The 15,581-nt window shown below is 38.7% G+C and overlaps 1 protein-coding gene across 1 annotated transcript in view; it reads left to right on the forward strand.

The window, feature by feature from the left end:
• The window catches only part of man1a1 (mannosidase, alpha, class 1A, member 1), a 107,430-nt gene that overhangs the window by 45,929 nt on the left and 45,920 nt on the right, over positions 1-15,581 (forward strand). The window lies entirely within an intron of this gene.

Below are 15,581 nucleotides of genomic sequence, written 5' to 3' on the forward strand. Positions count from 1 at the left end.
ACACACACACACACTCCGCCGTCCCACTTAGAGGTCATTTGGAGAACCCAGTATATCCAGGAAGCTCTGTGCCCACTCTGATAAATTGAAAGCCTTTTTGAAACCAAAAAGATGTTGGACTCACAAGCGTGACCTGAAGTACACACACAAAGCCCATTTCCAAGCCTTCATTGAATCAGGCTAATGCAGAACTTTGCTCATATTTCCGATCTCCTCTCCTGTAAATTAGATTTTCCTAGTAACGTCTGGCAGAATGTGAAGGATCTGATTCAAATCAAAAGAGTGGCATTTTCGGCTGATACTCAGGGCTTTCTCATTGCGTCCCACAGCAAATGTGCTCTCAGTGATAGTATAAGCTTTCATTTGTGCGGTGCAGAACAGAGCTTTGTCCGGAGGGCGAATGGATCATTGTGTGAGCTTCATCAGGCCTCTACTTGTGTGGTTTTGTTGATGTAAGGCAGACCCTTCAGCAGAACAGCCGTCTCTCATCTACAGAATGACTCTACTAGCACAGAATGGCTGTGTAGTAGTGTTGCTGAAGGAAGTTGAGCTTCATTTTTCTACAGGATGAATGACTTGACAGACTGGTGTTTGTATGATGTTAAACAGTTGTTTTTGTATTTAATGCTTTTAAAGAGTAGAATACACTACCGTTCAAAATTTTTAATTAAAAAAAATAGCAATACTTTTATTTCGCAATGATGCATTGAATTGATCAAAAGTGACAGTAAAAAAACAATAATAATGTTACAAAATATTTCAGTTTCGAATGCTGTTGTTTTAACTTTCTATTCATATAAAGATCACTGAAAAAAATGCTAATATCTGTAATACTAATTTTTTTTTACAATGCTTTGCACAGACCAAAATTCTTTGTCAGTATTTTTGTATAATGGTAAATTGTAGGGACATAGCCATTGTTTCACAAGTTAGAGGGACATTTTTATTTAATTAAATTAATTTAATTGTAATGAAGTAGTATTATTTACTGTTGGACCATTTTTTAGAACTTTATCTAAGATAAATAGCCTGGCTAACGTCAGACCTCGTCTCATTGAGATGTGGTCTGGGAACCACATGTTCATTTTCTCGTATTTGAGGCGTGGTTTACGAATGCCCAGAGCCATTTATTGGGCGCTACGAATGTCTATCAAATGCGCCTGTACGTAGCTCATAGCCAATCGTTTCAATTATACCAGATGACGAATGTAGAGCGACAGAAATTCGACAAGGAAGAAGACTAAATAAACTTGCGTTCTAAACTACTTAGAACACTATCTAAGGCTGCATCGAAAGGTAACTTCGCGTCTGATACCATGTTGGATCCATAGATATAAACAAACTGCTTCGGTGTGTCGCATAGACGTCGTCATCGTCTTGCTGCTCCCTCCCCGTTCTGTGATTGGTTCCCTTTTTGAGGGGAAAATCTGGTCCATGGTGTCCAGGCTGCCTAGCAGCGTGAATAAAATCGCGCTGTGCGCAAGGCAGCATGGGGAAACCCAGGCTATAAGATTAAAGCATTTATAACACATGAATAAGTTTGGAATAATGCATTTCATTATTGCTCTCAAATGTAAATCACATAAAGCCCTATAGCACAGTCTCTACAGTTGAAACATTATACTGACACCCCCCCCCCCCCCCCCCAGCCCTACTGTGACCCTATTCATTTAATGAGACATGATCTCTTGTCATCCCTCACTGAGATTCAGATGTCGTATGTCGGGTTAAATAAGATGGGTGTGTTGAAATAAAATGCTCCCTGTATATAGTTCTTTGTCAAACATCGTTTCAGATAACAGTGGAGGTCTCCGCTATCTCTCTTGTTGTGAATAGTCTAACAGTGATATAAATCTTTGAACACTACATTATTGTTCTCTCAGCAAGACGCAAGCTTGTTTCATCACTATGTATTGACTAGGGAGGCACGGCATATGAAGCGGTTGAATACAAAGTGGCCAGCACACAGTCCAGGTTTCAAGCACAGCACTGATGAAAGTCCTTCAGAGTCGTAATCTCAGACACTCAGGATAATGAGACGCCCTCCTGCCTACCTTCATAATAATGTGTGCCCTGAACTGAGAAATGTTGATTAGAGGAGAGAGCCTTCAGGTAGCCGCTCACATTGTTAAACCACAGCAAGAGATCTTAGTAAATGTGTCTGGTTTTAAATTCTTACTGGGCTTTGGAAAATGTAATCTTTTGGAGACCAAACCCATTATAGGATTCTTCTAACACCGAATGACTAAATCATCACTGGAGGAGGATGATTACATCATCGCCATTGCTTAGCTTTTCTTGGGAGGCATCAGATCGATATAGTTTCCGCGTTCTGCCAGGCAACATGGCCCGTTTCTCATCAGCCTTTTGAATGTCCACATGCATATAACATAAAGATTCTAAATGGGTTTGGGTGGTGGAGGTGGTGCTAAAATTGAAAAGTGGCGTGATTTCTTCTCAAGCTAGTGACGGCTCCAGCGCCTTGGCTTGCACTCAAAGCAAGTCTCCGCTCTTTGATGAATCTTTCATCGTCTTGAGAGACAGCCTTCATGCTAATATCGCACATGCTCCCCAGAACGGGCGAAGCGAATGGCCGCATTCATAGATGGCTTCACAAGCTAATGTTGTTTGCTGTGATTTAGTCCTGCTGTGGGTTTCCACTCCTGAACGATGAGAGGATTAATCTCTGGCTGATTTATTCGTGCATTATTTACGCCCGGATGGTTTTCCGTCATTGACGTGAGCAGCCTGGGACAGAGCCACCTGTCAGAACACAGCACTTAACTCCTTAATGGATCACATATCGATTTTCATCTTTTTTCTTTTTTTTTTTTTTTCTTGCTCTATAATTCATTTTACATAACCCCCGGCAAGCCCCATCTGTGGTGTAGATTTTTCTATACCTTGACAGAGATTAATGGATGCACAAATACTTATTTTCAGTCCAGCTTTATTACAGCTCATGCATTTTGTATGTTAAAAATAAAAACATGAACATGTATGGCTGCTCTTTTCCATATAGTGAAAAAAAAAAAAAAAAATCAACTTAAAATATGTATTAAAATTGTCTGATTGAATAAATATACTGCTCTATTGTGAATCCGCGATTTGTAAAGAAAGACTTGAAAGAAAGATTTGTAAAGAAAGACACGTGCCTGCATACATACATATTCAAACGCACATATCTATAGACTAAACATGTAATATGCATGTGCACTGTTTTCACAGATTCACGTTTTTGAAGTTTACACGTAGATTCAAATGTTTTCAAAACTTGCACCTTGGAACCTATTTCAAAGTTTGCGTTCTCGAGCCACCAAACACCGTTGTCGTGTAAATGAACGGCCGTTTTCGGTTAGAACGGTGTCGTGTAAGCGGCCCCTAAGTTAATAACTAATGATCTTTGCAATGGAAGTGAATCAATCAAAAACGTTCTTTAGCTGGACAATAACTTAATTCTAGAGGTGCTGTAAAGCCATTTGGATTGTGCCATTTGTGAATTGGTGATTTTGGTGCACCAGCAACTTCTAACACCATTTCAGTTGCACTAGCGGGACAAATGGTTGGAGTCTGGGCTTTGACATGGATTCCTGATCTGAGGGACAAAAATGAGGCATGCGTAGGTGCTTTTATTGGTTGCGTGTTTACACTAAAACCATGTGACTAAGCCCTACTACCTCATTTTAGCTGGCAAGCAAATTCCAAACTATGGCGATCTGATAAAAGCCGCTTAAGCAACATAATTACATGAACTCTGAAGCATTCGCTTGAGCTCTGCAGGCACGGCAAGGCTGGATAAATGATGCCGTCAGTGCTAATGATCATAACATCTGTTTCATCATAACTGCTGTCCAGACCTTCGTTCACGCTCTCAGTCTTACTGCAGTAGTCTCCAAATATTCTTTCTGGAAGGATTTGGGGTGGGAACTCGGGTATTTCTCTGTATTGTGTCTCGGAGACTCAAACATATTACAGCCCATTAGCATTCCGTGGGCCGATGGCTCGTTCTTGCCGTTATTGTTCCTGAATGATTAAAAATGCATTTGACTTGTTTACAGTAGGCAGATTAAATTAATCATCCTCACTCGGTCCACAGTCGTTTGTTTCTGTCAGTAGACATCTTTACTGTAAATACATGCAGCATTCTTTTAGTTCATTAAACAATACTGAATCCGCCGTATGCATCTTTAATGCCGGCATGCTGCGCTGAGTGACACGGCTATTGTGTACCGTTCGCATAATGCAAACGCCATTCTTCCCGACAACAAAGAGCTCTCTATGAGTTGTTTAATGCGCCATTTTCAATTACACTAATTTGCCCATTTCTTGCTTTCGGATTGTTCTCGGCACCGTATTTTTATCGTGATGGAAGTCATATGCCTATTAACACCACTCCTGTTGCCAGCTGTGCTGAGCCGCCACAACAATTTGATTGCAACGAGCAGAGAAATGAAGCTTTAGAGAGCATCACATAAAGCAACATTACTTAGCCTTAAATGCATAATTTTTCTCTTGCTCTGAGGTAAATGACTTGTTTTCGGGCTCATTCCTGTGAATACCCCAGACGCTCTGTGCACCTGTTATTAGCGAGAGATCTTCCCTCCACTGATAGAGCATGACAAGCAATTTCCTTCGTACAGTATGGGGCCCTACAACACGGGGCCTCATGTTGGCTTACAAAACAAGTGAGCTTCCAGTCGGGACCAGTCAGTGTAAATTGCAAAAGTTATTCTGTCCATACCTTAGCCCAGAATAAACACAGAACCTCAGTGCAAAAAATAGTTTGAAGTCTTTCTTTTGAAACTCACAAGTTTGTGAAGTCTTCGGATGGCAGCCCGTGGCCCCAGCATGCCTCTCACATTAACCTCAGAAACGTAAGCGCAGGTGGTAAGTGGTGATAAGTGCAGGTTTATGTCTGTGATCTCGATCCATCTCTCGTCGGGCTTCTTTCACAGGGTATGTTAGATGTAAAAGTGCAAAAAGCTCAGGCTGTCACTTATTTATCTCTAGGTTTCAGCACTTCCGTCTCAACCGTAGCTCCACTAGATCTCTCACCGTCCCGTCATGCACCTCTCTTCTGTTTTAGTACATCCAGTAAAATCCACTAGTCTTAAATGTTCTTTGTACTTTCTTGAAGCCATACACACACCCGGCTAGTACCTAGACTTGATTGACGTGGTGAATAAAAGGTGTATTGCAGTGGTTCTCAACTCCAGTCCTCAGGACCCGCTGCTCTGCACATTTTGTATGTCTCCCTTATTTAACACACCTGAATCAGATCATCAGCTCGTTAAGAGAGACTCTATGAACTGAACTGAGTGTGTCAGATAAGAGAGACATCCAAAATGTGCAGAGCAACGGGTCCCGAGGACTGGAGTTGAGAACCACTGTTTTATTTTATTTTTTTTTATTTTATTTTATTTTATTTTATTTTATTTTATTTTATTTTATTTTATTTTATTTTATTTTATTTTATTTTATTTTATTTTATTTTTTATTTTATTTTTTATTTTATTTTATTTTATTTTATTTTATTTTATTTTATTTTTTATTTTATTTTATTTTATTTTATTTTATTTTATTATGTTTGTGTGAGTATATGTATATTTATATATTATTTTATTAATTCATAACATTTTTCTACAGCTCAAGAATTGTACTTTTTTTCTTTTTCTTTTTTTTTTCTTTTTTTTTTTTATAGATTTTATTTGTATATATTTTATTTAATTTTTTTATATTTATTTATTTTTTATTTGATTTTAATATCTGACAAGCGGGTGTAGTAGTGCTTTTGGAAATGTAGTTCACCTTTTTCCTCTAAAGAAAACTATTTCATCTAAGACTTTAAACTGACCCAGCTCTTTCTACATCTTCATAATCGATCTTAATCATTCCTGTCCATCAAGCGCTCTATCAGAGCTTCCTCTGGTCTGTCAGCACTTCTGAAGTTTTCATTGCCGCAGTCCCTGCTTCTTCATATCCCGTCACGTGTCTTCAGCGTGTGTTTGTTGAAGAGTGTGGATTGTTATCCTTAGCAATTCACACTCTTCTGCCATAATCACAAATCACAGGCAGAGTGCCACTTGAGACGTGAGGTTTAATCAGGTAATGACCAGGTACGTCTGAGTTTTTCACCCACATAATGGCCTGTTTGTGTTGTTAATGTTGTGAGCTTGGTTGAGCAGTTAATCAGTGTTATAGCAGATGCTGATGTTCTTTAGCATACCCAGCCAATTAAATTTATTTTTTTGTACATTTGCACGGATGACTCACTGCTCCCCCTCTCTCATGGCCTTCTGGTTCCCATTGGACCAGCCTTTCCTACTATTAAAAGCAAGGCCAATTTATCTCCCGTCCCTAGAGTTACTTCCTTCATATTCAGCTCGGTGTTTTCACATTTCAGAAATATAAAACGGCGGCCATACTTAAAGAATATGACATTTTTTTCAACACACAAAGTGCTGGGAAAACATTAGACTCATATCTATTTGACAAGAATGGTCTATTTTTTATGAATTATGCTGTTCAGAACAGGCCTGGCAGAGAGAGAAGGCAAGAGAAGAAAGAACAGGCAGATGTCTCAGGAGGAAGCTGCACTCGGGCGTTGTGTTTATATCCGTCTTTGGTACATTTGAAGGGCTATCAGCACTGAGAGACGAGCTGCAGAGCACAAGATGAAGAAAAGCCTTCACTGGCCTCCCTGGACTTGTATCAGATTGTAGTCTCATCGTGTTTCCATAGGCGACAGTTTGTCAGACATGGGAATTCCTAATTGGGTTTTCTGTCATTGTTAATTAGCATTGATTAGATTTGTTTTTTTCTAAATTTTTACTTACTAGCCTAATATCGAAACATTGCCGATTGATTTGTTATGCTATAATATTTCTTCCACACATTTTAGAGACAAGAGTCCTGGTGATTTATTTGAAGAATATTTCATAGCTAAAATATCTGTTTAGATAAGACATGTGGTTCTGATGGCCAATTTACAACCATACAATTCAGGTCTGATTAGCCTGTTATTGTAAAGTGTGCTAAATATAAGCTTGCTTCAGGGAGAGACACTTCATATTGACACAGTAATCACAGGAAAAGTGTATTGACTGATACTAGAGAAAGAAAAAATGCTGCAGCTTTCTAAATAACTATGAGGAGCATCAGGAACGCTGTGTGAGTCTGTACCTGAAAACCAAAAGTCCATTAACATGACAAATGAGTTAGTTTTGGTGAGGGGAAATGAAAGCCCACTTCATTTGGATGCTCAAAATATTCCAAGCAGTTTATATGAAAAAACTTTCCTTCGTTTACCCTTTCCACAAATGGCTTGTCCGTCAAGCCACTTGACCTCTGAGTCTTCACGTTGATAAGGGCAAAATTTGCATTGGCAAATCTGTTTTCGTACGAGAAATGGCCAGCTTAGACTAGTAAATGTCTCATTCCTATTGAGTAAATTGATTTAAGTTATAGCCATTTGGTCCTGTATTTCAAATTTTCTCTACTACACATTTTTCTCCTGTGCTTATTGTGTTTTGCAGCATTGGGGTTTAAAGTCAGGCCCTAATGCTGAGACAGACCGTTGGAGGGATCAGACTCATTTCAGCCCTCACAGTTGAGCTGGACGAAGCTCAAATAAAGCTTTGCTAAGCTTCAATTTCACACTATATCACCAGCAACACAAACACAATCAGAAATAAGTGTGCCACTTGCTGGTTTTATTGAATTCTTTTCCATCGGTTGATGTTTTTGAGGTTCGGTTTTCAAGAAAATTTTTAACACTGCATATATTTTGATTGCTTTCTAATATTCCCTGACTCTTCCAACCTGTTGCCATGCGAGATCGCTCGCAAATGCCCGGCTCTGCAGGTGGCTGTCTGGAGAGGTTGCAAGGTGAAGAGGTTTGCATTCAGAGTGTTTGGCCTGACTCTCCTTGCTCTGCAGGTGTCTGATTGGACATGAGCTGGCGCTCATTGAAGCGGAGAAGTGAACCGTTCACAGTTGGCCAAAGCTCTAATTCGAACATGCCGAATCCGGTCCTCCGGTTTTATTGTTTTTGTCTGCCTCTTATCGCATTTTATTCATGATTCACTGCTTAGATTTGCCCCCTCAGGCTTGGCACTGCTGTCAGGGTGTTTGTTTTGGCAAGAAAAACTGAGTTTCATCACCGCAACGCCGACCCTTCCCAAACATGTTCAACAAGGCAAGTCTTAAAAGCCACCTGTGTCTGACCATTACTGTCATGGCTTGCAGTGTCAACCTTCCATCTCTAAACAACATACCTCTAATTTACGTCAAAAATACAACCTGAAAACACATGAAGGCACTAGACAGACACATCCAGCTCTACTTCCTGTCTCCATTCAGGCATTTTATGCTGCGTTAGCTCTGGTCATTTAGTCCTGAACTAACATAATTGGATTACCGAGCCCAGGCCGTTTAGAAGCCACTTGCTTAATCTCCAGCGTTAATAGGCCGTAGTATTTTCAGATGCAGCATGCTGTATTTAGGTTAAGCATGATTACTGTTGCAATCTGTTTGTTACGAGCTCTTGGAGCCAAACCTCAGTTTTTCTGTGAAATCTTGCGCATTACTTTGTATTCCTTCCTTTTGCCAGGAACGCATCCCACCGTGTTTTTTTCACTCGACTTTTCGCACCACGGGATACCCTGACAGGGCGAAAATTGGTTTATGTGAAAGGGGTCACACATCGGTGGAAGTTTTGGAAGGATTATCACAGCTTGATCTGGTTTAAGAACCAGATCTTCATAGGTTTGTTGGCAGGTCCTGTAGCTCAGTTACCAGTTGGACGTCTTAACGCCTTCACATTGATTTTTGATCCCTTATGTAATTCTTCACTTTAATGTCAGCTTGTGTTTATTCCTCCCATAAGCTTTTGCATTATTTTACTTGGCAAATCTTTTGTTTGAATAACCGAGCGAGGCTGTTTTGTTTGTTACAGTTCATTGGCTGCTGTAGTTTTAGATACATGTCACTTGAGCAAATAAATGGCACTCCATCCATTGAGCCACAGCTCAGATTTCTTGTATTGGCCAGTGTTTAGACCATTTAGAAACTGTGTAAAAGCATGGTACATCTTTTTTTAATCTTTTATGTACATTTGCATAGTGAGGATGTTGTTATATAGCCTACTAACCTGACGTAATCATACTCAGATTCTAGTCAGAATGTGAGTCTGATACTGCTCCATTGGGCTGTGATTTTGGGGCGTGTTTCAACCGAACCAGGAAAGAAAATGCCTCTGCACTCAATTGGATAGACCTACAACCAATCAGAGCAATGGAGTAAGTGACATGTTTTTCATTTATGTTTCCGATCGGCAAATGCCTTGATCGCTGTTCTCTGTTCCCCTTTTAAAATGAATGTGCTGTTGATATCTTCTATAACAGACGCGATGGTGGAATCTACACATGATGTTTCATAAAGTTCAGGAGGAGCACGTTCAAATAATCAATCCAATCAACTTGCCATCAAACAATTACCATGTCTACCCTATCAGCATGAGAGGAAGCATATATTTATTCACTCTGTCAGCTCACCTAACATTCCTTGACAGTTTTCAGCATCCCTCCACTCACTCTTGGCTTGTTCCTCCACAGCCAGGAATACGGGGGGAGTACTTTGGGTTCGGGCCGAATACCGAGCCCGGAGCCCTCTCCTCAGACAGCACGCCAAATATGCATTTATTCTATCTGACTTATTTGTAAGTGTGAACTCGTGAAATCTCAATTCTCCAGCGGCAGTCATTTTTTTTGTTAACGAATTCAACCCAAGCGCTCTTTGATGACGTGGATTATTACGTTACTGTTGATCATCTGCCCATATCATCGTATAAAGCCCGCCTTGACAATTGGATTGGTCCGAACAGTTTTGGTTCGAGCATAATTGCTCCACAACGGATCAAGTCCAGACCGAAGTTCCCGACCTAAAAATTTTGTGGACGGGGCTAAGTTCAGCTGGCATCCAGGCTAATAGCCTACTACTCTACTGTTCAAAAATAAAGCCAACTCTGGTCAGTTCTGATATGTCAGTTTGGTAGTCTTTCTTCCGTCTCTGTGAGAAAGCTTCATACCAATATTCAGAAGTCCTGCTCTATGGGACGAAACCCAACCATCCTCGGGAAAACCCATTCACATTGTGTTTTTATTGTTTGTCAGACTCATGCAGTATACTCTGCACTCAGCTTGAATGAAATTGTCAGATACCTCAAAAAATTATGTGATTATTTACATCGTACAGTAAAAGCGTACTGTATCATAGTGTTTTTTTTTTTTGTTTTTTTTCAGGAAGTGACTGAACTTGTTCTAAAGTGTATCCACTTGGGCACACTGACACAACATAAGCTGGCATGATATTTCATCGGCTGATGTTTGATGGAATCACTCTGCTCCAGTTCCCTCATTTCCTTTGGCTGTTGTGGGTTCTTTAAAGGTTAAAGTCTTTGCTGTAACACACTAGCGAGAGTTTCTGCTTGACAGCAGGTTTTATTTTGCCGCTCTCATTTAGAGCCGAATGCAATGGCAGCCTTTTCTGTTCGTTGTCTGCCTCTCCAGAAAGGTCACCAACTTGCATCATCAGATTTAGCATGGCTCCCGTCTTCATTTTGAATGCAACAAAGTCTATTATAAGACAAAAAATCAAGGGTTTCTTCTCCACAATATTTATTGATAGTCTAGAGTTGTTCCATTTTCATCAGCCTGTTTTGAACACTGAGATGCAAAGTTGTACAGACTATTCTGAATTACGGCAAAGCAAATCGTATTTTGTGAGCTTACAGTCTGATTTATATTGCGCTAAATGGGCCATGTCCAACAGAAACATTGCGGTTTTATTTTGAAAATAAAGGGAGTAGTTAAACAGTGTGCAGATTTTACTCGTTCATTTTCAAAAGCTGAAGTCACTGTTGGATGATTCACAAACAAATGATTCTTTTGAGCCAAACCTTTTATGAATCAGTCACAAAGACTCAAGAACTTCAGAGTTCTCTGTTTGAATTGACCACCTTCCACACATGTATCTTGTCCAGACAGAAGAAATAGAGAGGAAAATGAAAATGTGTCTTTTCACAGAGTGTTTTGAAAGGTGTGCGTAAAGCAGCCCTTCCTTTCTTCCTGTCCCTGAGTGGCTCCTTCAATCTGATCTTGGTGGTTTCAGACCACTTTATCGTCTGGTAAGAATGATCCAAGTGTGCCTTTTGTGGCAGCCTTTGTGTAAAGGTCAGCACATGAAGGACTTGATGGTCTTTTTCATTCTGTTGTGATTGTGCTCTTTATCTCTTACAGGTAATACTTGATGCAGGTAACCATTCAAAAGTTTGGGGTCGTTATGATAAAATGTTTATATATATATATTAGTATATAGTGTATGTATGTGTATGTGTATATGTGTATATATATATATATATATATATATATATATATATATATATATATATATATATATATTAGTATATAGTGTATGTATGTATGTATATGTGTATGTATATGTATATATATATATATATATATATATATATATATATATATATATATATATATATATATATATATATATATATATATATATATAATACACACATACACATACACATACACATACACATACACATACACATACACATACACATACACATACACATACACATACACTATATACTAATATATGTATATAATATATATATTAGAATAAAGTCTCTTCTTCTCTCCAAGGCTGCATTTATTTAATCAAAAAATAAATAAAAACAGTAATATTGTGAAATATTTCAAATTAATGTTTCCTATTTTAATATATTTTGAAATATTATTCTTGTGATGGCAAAGCTGAATTTTCATCATAATTTGACCAAGATTCATTTCATCCAGCAAATACATGTGCAAGTGTTCAGCAATGGTCATCTTGCAGTCAGACAGCCTGTAGGCGGATGCCAAACTTAGGCCAGGTTCACACATACTCAGTTTGCAGCGCGTGAGCAACTTATTATTAGCCTATATAAAGCTATAGAAGTAATGAATTAAATAATACGTTGTTTAAATTTAGTGTGTTTAAATGTGAATGCGTCTATGAAAGATTGTTTAAATGCACTGTGAACGAGAGAATCACAATGCTGAAAAAAATATTTTTCAGTAACAACTTTTGTATTTGAAATAAAAAATAATGAATAAGATCAGTTGTGCACTGCAAACATGTTATATGGGAAAACACAATGAGCCCGTACTATACGCACTGGAACAGTATGTGTGAACCTGGCGGAAGTACTACCAATATTATTTTAGTACTGGAACTTGACAACCCTACTCTTGAGTTTGGCAGTAGCCTGTGAAATCACACCAGTGCTTCCTGTTCTTCCTTTGATATGGCGAGGGATGACTTTCAGGGTCAGTATGGCTCTACGTTCTCACTAGTTCTACTTTATCAGTGAGCACAGGTGCGTCCCTGTGGCCTATTTCATCACAATGCTGAAAGCCTGTTCTCCATCTATCTTTCATCCCTGTCATCTTATGCCATCCATCTTGTCTTTTCAACCAGCCCCTCATTTTCATCTGAATGGCTACGGTATGACTACACCGGTTATCATTTCCAGACATGCCCTTGACAACTAAATATTGGTGCCGACCATCACAGGGATGTGTTTTCTAGCTAATTTTAGCTTACTGGTATTGTTAAGCTTGTATTTTTTGTTGCAAGTAGAAATTTCCTCATCCACTTCTTTGATATGACATGTCACAATGTCAAGGTATGTCACCGACTCAGTGTGTCTGAACACAGAGACTTCAGTGTCCTATTGAAAAGAGCTGCAACAGGATCCGCCGCTGATAAATTCTGCTTTCATTCTGCCTGGATGCCCATTCATCCCCTTTGTATTATAAGCACAATGGCCCCATGTTACCGTATATCTGTCCTATTAAAAAGATGCCTGCTCAGCCTTGGAGGAATCAATTATTCCTCAGCTGTCTGTCACACTGCTGTACACATCTGGCAGACAAACTCTGGCATTAATGCAGAATTAATTCATTTCAGAGATGAGCACCAGTCAGCGGAAGCATAATTATGTCGGCGAATCTCTGTTGTGTTCTTTATCAGACTGAATAAGGTTGGAAAAGGTGAGTTTTAGGCTTGCTTTGAGCAGCGATAAGTAAAGAAGCAGCGTAAATGCAACAACACTGATAGTGTTTTTACTGCGTAAAAAGAACAGCAGACGTGTTTGGAAAATAAAGTATTTCTCTTTATAACTACTACTGTATAAATGATAAAAGTTGATCATCATAAAATCTAAACTATACCGTTTAAAAGTTTAGTGTCGGTAAGATTTTTTTGGGGAAAAGTTTAATAAATGTTAAACGGTTCATTCTGAAAAATATACAGATTTGCATGACCTGTAAATAGGAATCTAGCTGTTAAATTCTACTGTAATCAGTTCATATTGGTGCTAAGATAAAAACATGCTTTTTCGAGTAGTTTGAAACAAGCTTCAACAATAATCATTTTTATTTATATAGCGCCTTTCCAACACTCAAGGTCATTTTACAAAGATAAGGAACAGAACTACATTAAACATCGACATCAAAGCAAAATACACATACCAAGGGCAGAAAGAATATACAGATGTTGCGTACAAAGTTTGGTTAAAGATACAAGCAAAGAGGGATTCAAACAAATAACATATCCATAATAAGGCACAATTTACAGACTGAGAACTGAAGAGTAATTTTCAGAGGAAAAATGTATTTTTAAGAGGTTTTTGAAGGAGAGAAGGGTGGATGCTTGACTGATGTCTTGAGGAAGAGCAAGTCACCAGACTAAATTTAGGAGTGACTAACAATCCCGCACTAGATGAGCGTAAGGAACGAACAGGAGCATAAGTCAGAAAAGTATGTAGGACTAAGGTTATGTAGAGCTTTGTAAGTGAAAATTAGTACCTTGAAGTATATACATTACAGTATTAGACTCATACATAGATGTTTGCGAGACATCAGTTAGAGATCTGCGCGTTATGCGTCTGGATTGTGCTACTATACAGACCAGATGTGTGCAGGCTGCTCCGTTATTACAACACGTCTTGTATTGCAGCCAAAGGAAAGCCTTTGGCTGGAGCTCTGGGTGTAATTTACTGACTGTGTTCATATGAGCGATCGCTCTTATACTCAGGTATCTGAATCCAACCTTGGGGAAATATCACTGGTTTCATTATTCATTTAGTGCAGTCTTCTCTCTGTACATATCTTGAATACATCACTTTTATGATATTTTCCCTAAAGATAAAAAAAGAGAGATTAGTTCCTTTCTATTATACTCATAAAGGAAGCTCTCTGACTACATTTTTTGATTAAACATAGTTCCCTGTAAGGTTTTGTTGTAACTGCCCCTGTTCAGAACAGTTAGAAATGCATTAGAATTGACTGGTAGGTGACTGAGAGGAAAGCCATTGGCAACATTTAGAACAAGGTGCTGAAAGCAGATATATTGCTAATACATATATTTTATATATTACAAAAGGAGATTAGCTGTTTTTTATTTATTATTTTATTATATTTGTTACAGCACAGGTTATTACATTTGTCTGTCCATTTTATTTATTGGCAAAGCAAATGTTGGTGCCTTCTGCCAAGTGCATTGGACCGTATACATCTTGGGCCAGAAAAATAAGCCAAGCCCTAAATGGCTAAACACTAAGCTTTTAATTGTCCTAACCACAAATTATTGGTCAGGAAATTAACTAAATTTAAGCAAATGCTCTATAAAAAGCCATTGCTTTCTTAGAAAATCATCAAAGACAGAATGGCATAATATGGAAAGTTATGTGTGGAGTGATGAATCACAATGAAACAAGAGTTGCATGGTGATGCTCTAGAGCAATGTCTTTGAAAGTCTGCCGAGAAATGTAATAATAAATGCTTCTCCAGCACAGTGAAGTATGGAGGAAGAGGTGTCATTGTATAGGGAGTTTTTTAGCTGCTGGTATTGGTGAGCTGCTTCTCTGTGAAAGATCATTTAATGCTTTGGAGCACAGGAGAATATTGCAGAATGGCTTGCTTCCAACAATTGAAAAATTGTTATCTAAAGAGGAATGATCCGATTCTCTTTTTTAATAAGACAACACTCCTGCCCACATTGCAAGTCAACCAAGAAACGGCTTGAGAACAAGTCCATCAGTCTCATGTTTTGACCTGCTCAGAGTCCAGATGTGAACCCTAGTGAATATTTGGTCTCACTTTAAACTCAAACGAACTGGGAGCCATTTTTCAACTACTCATGAACTGCTTGAAGCCGTTAACATTGAGTGAAACAACCCTGACTCTTCTTCCTGTAAAAAGCTGTCTGCAAGTTGGGAGTGGCTATTCTGTGCTGTTGCTTTATCTACAGTATTTCTGCAATTCTTGTTCGTTTCCAGACCAGTGATTTGCAGAAGCCATGATGTATCACTTAAATGACACATCTTTTACTTGTACCGGGTTCAAACTGTCATGAGCTGATGGTCACTAATGTTCTGATAATGAGATGACTGTGACACAGGTTCCTGTGGGTTTAATGGTGTCCTTCACTTTGGCTCTATACACCCTTTTTCTGTG

Source organism: Squalius cephalus (assembly GCF_949319135.1).
Source record: "Squalius cephalus genome assembly, chromosome: 12".
In the NCBI taxonomy this organism is placed as follows: domain Eukaryota; kingdom Metazoa; phylum Chordata; class Actinopteri; order Cypriniformes; family Leuciscidae; genus Squalius; species Squalius cephalus.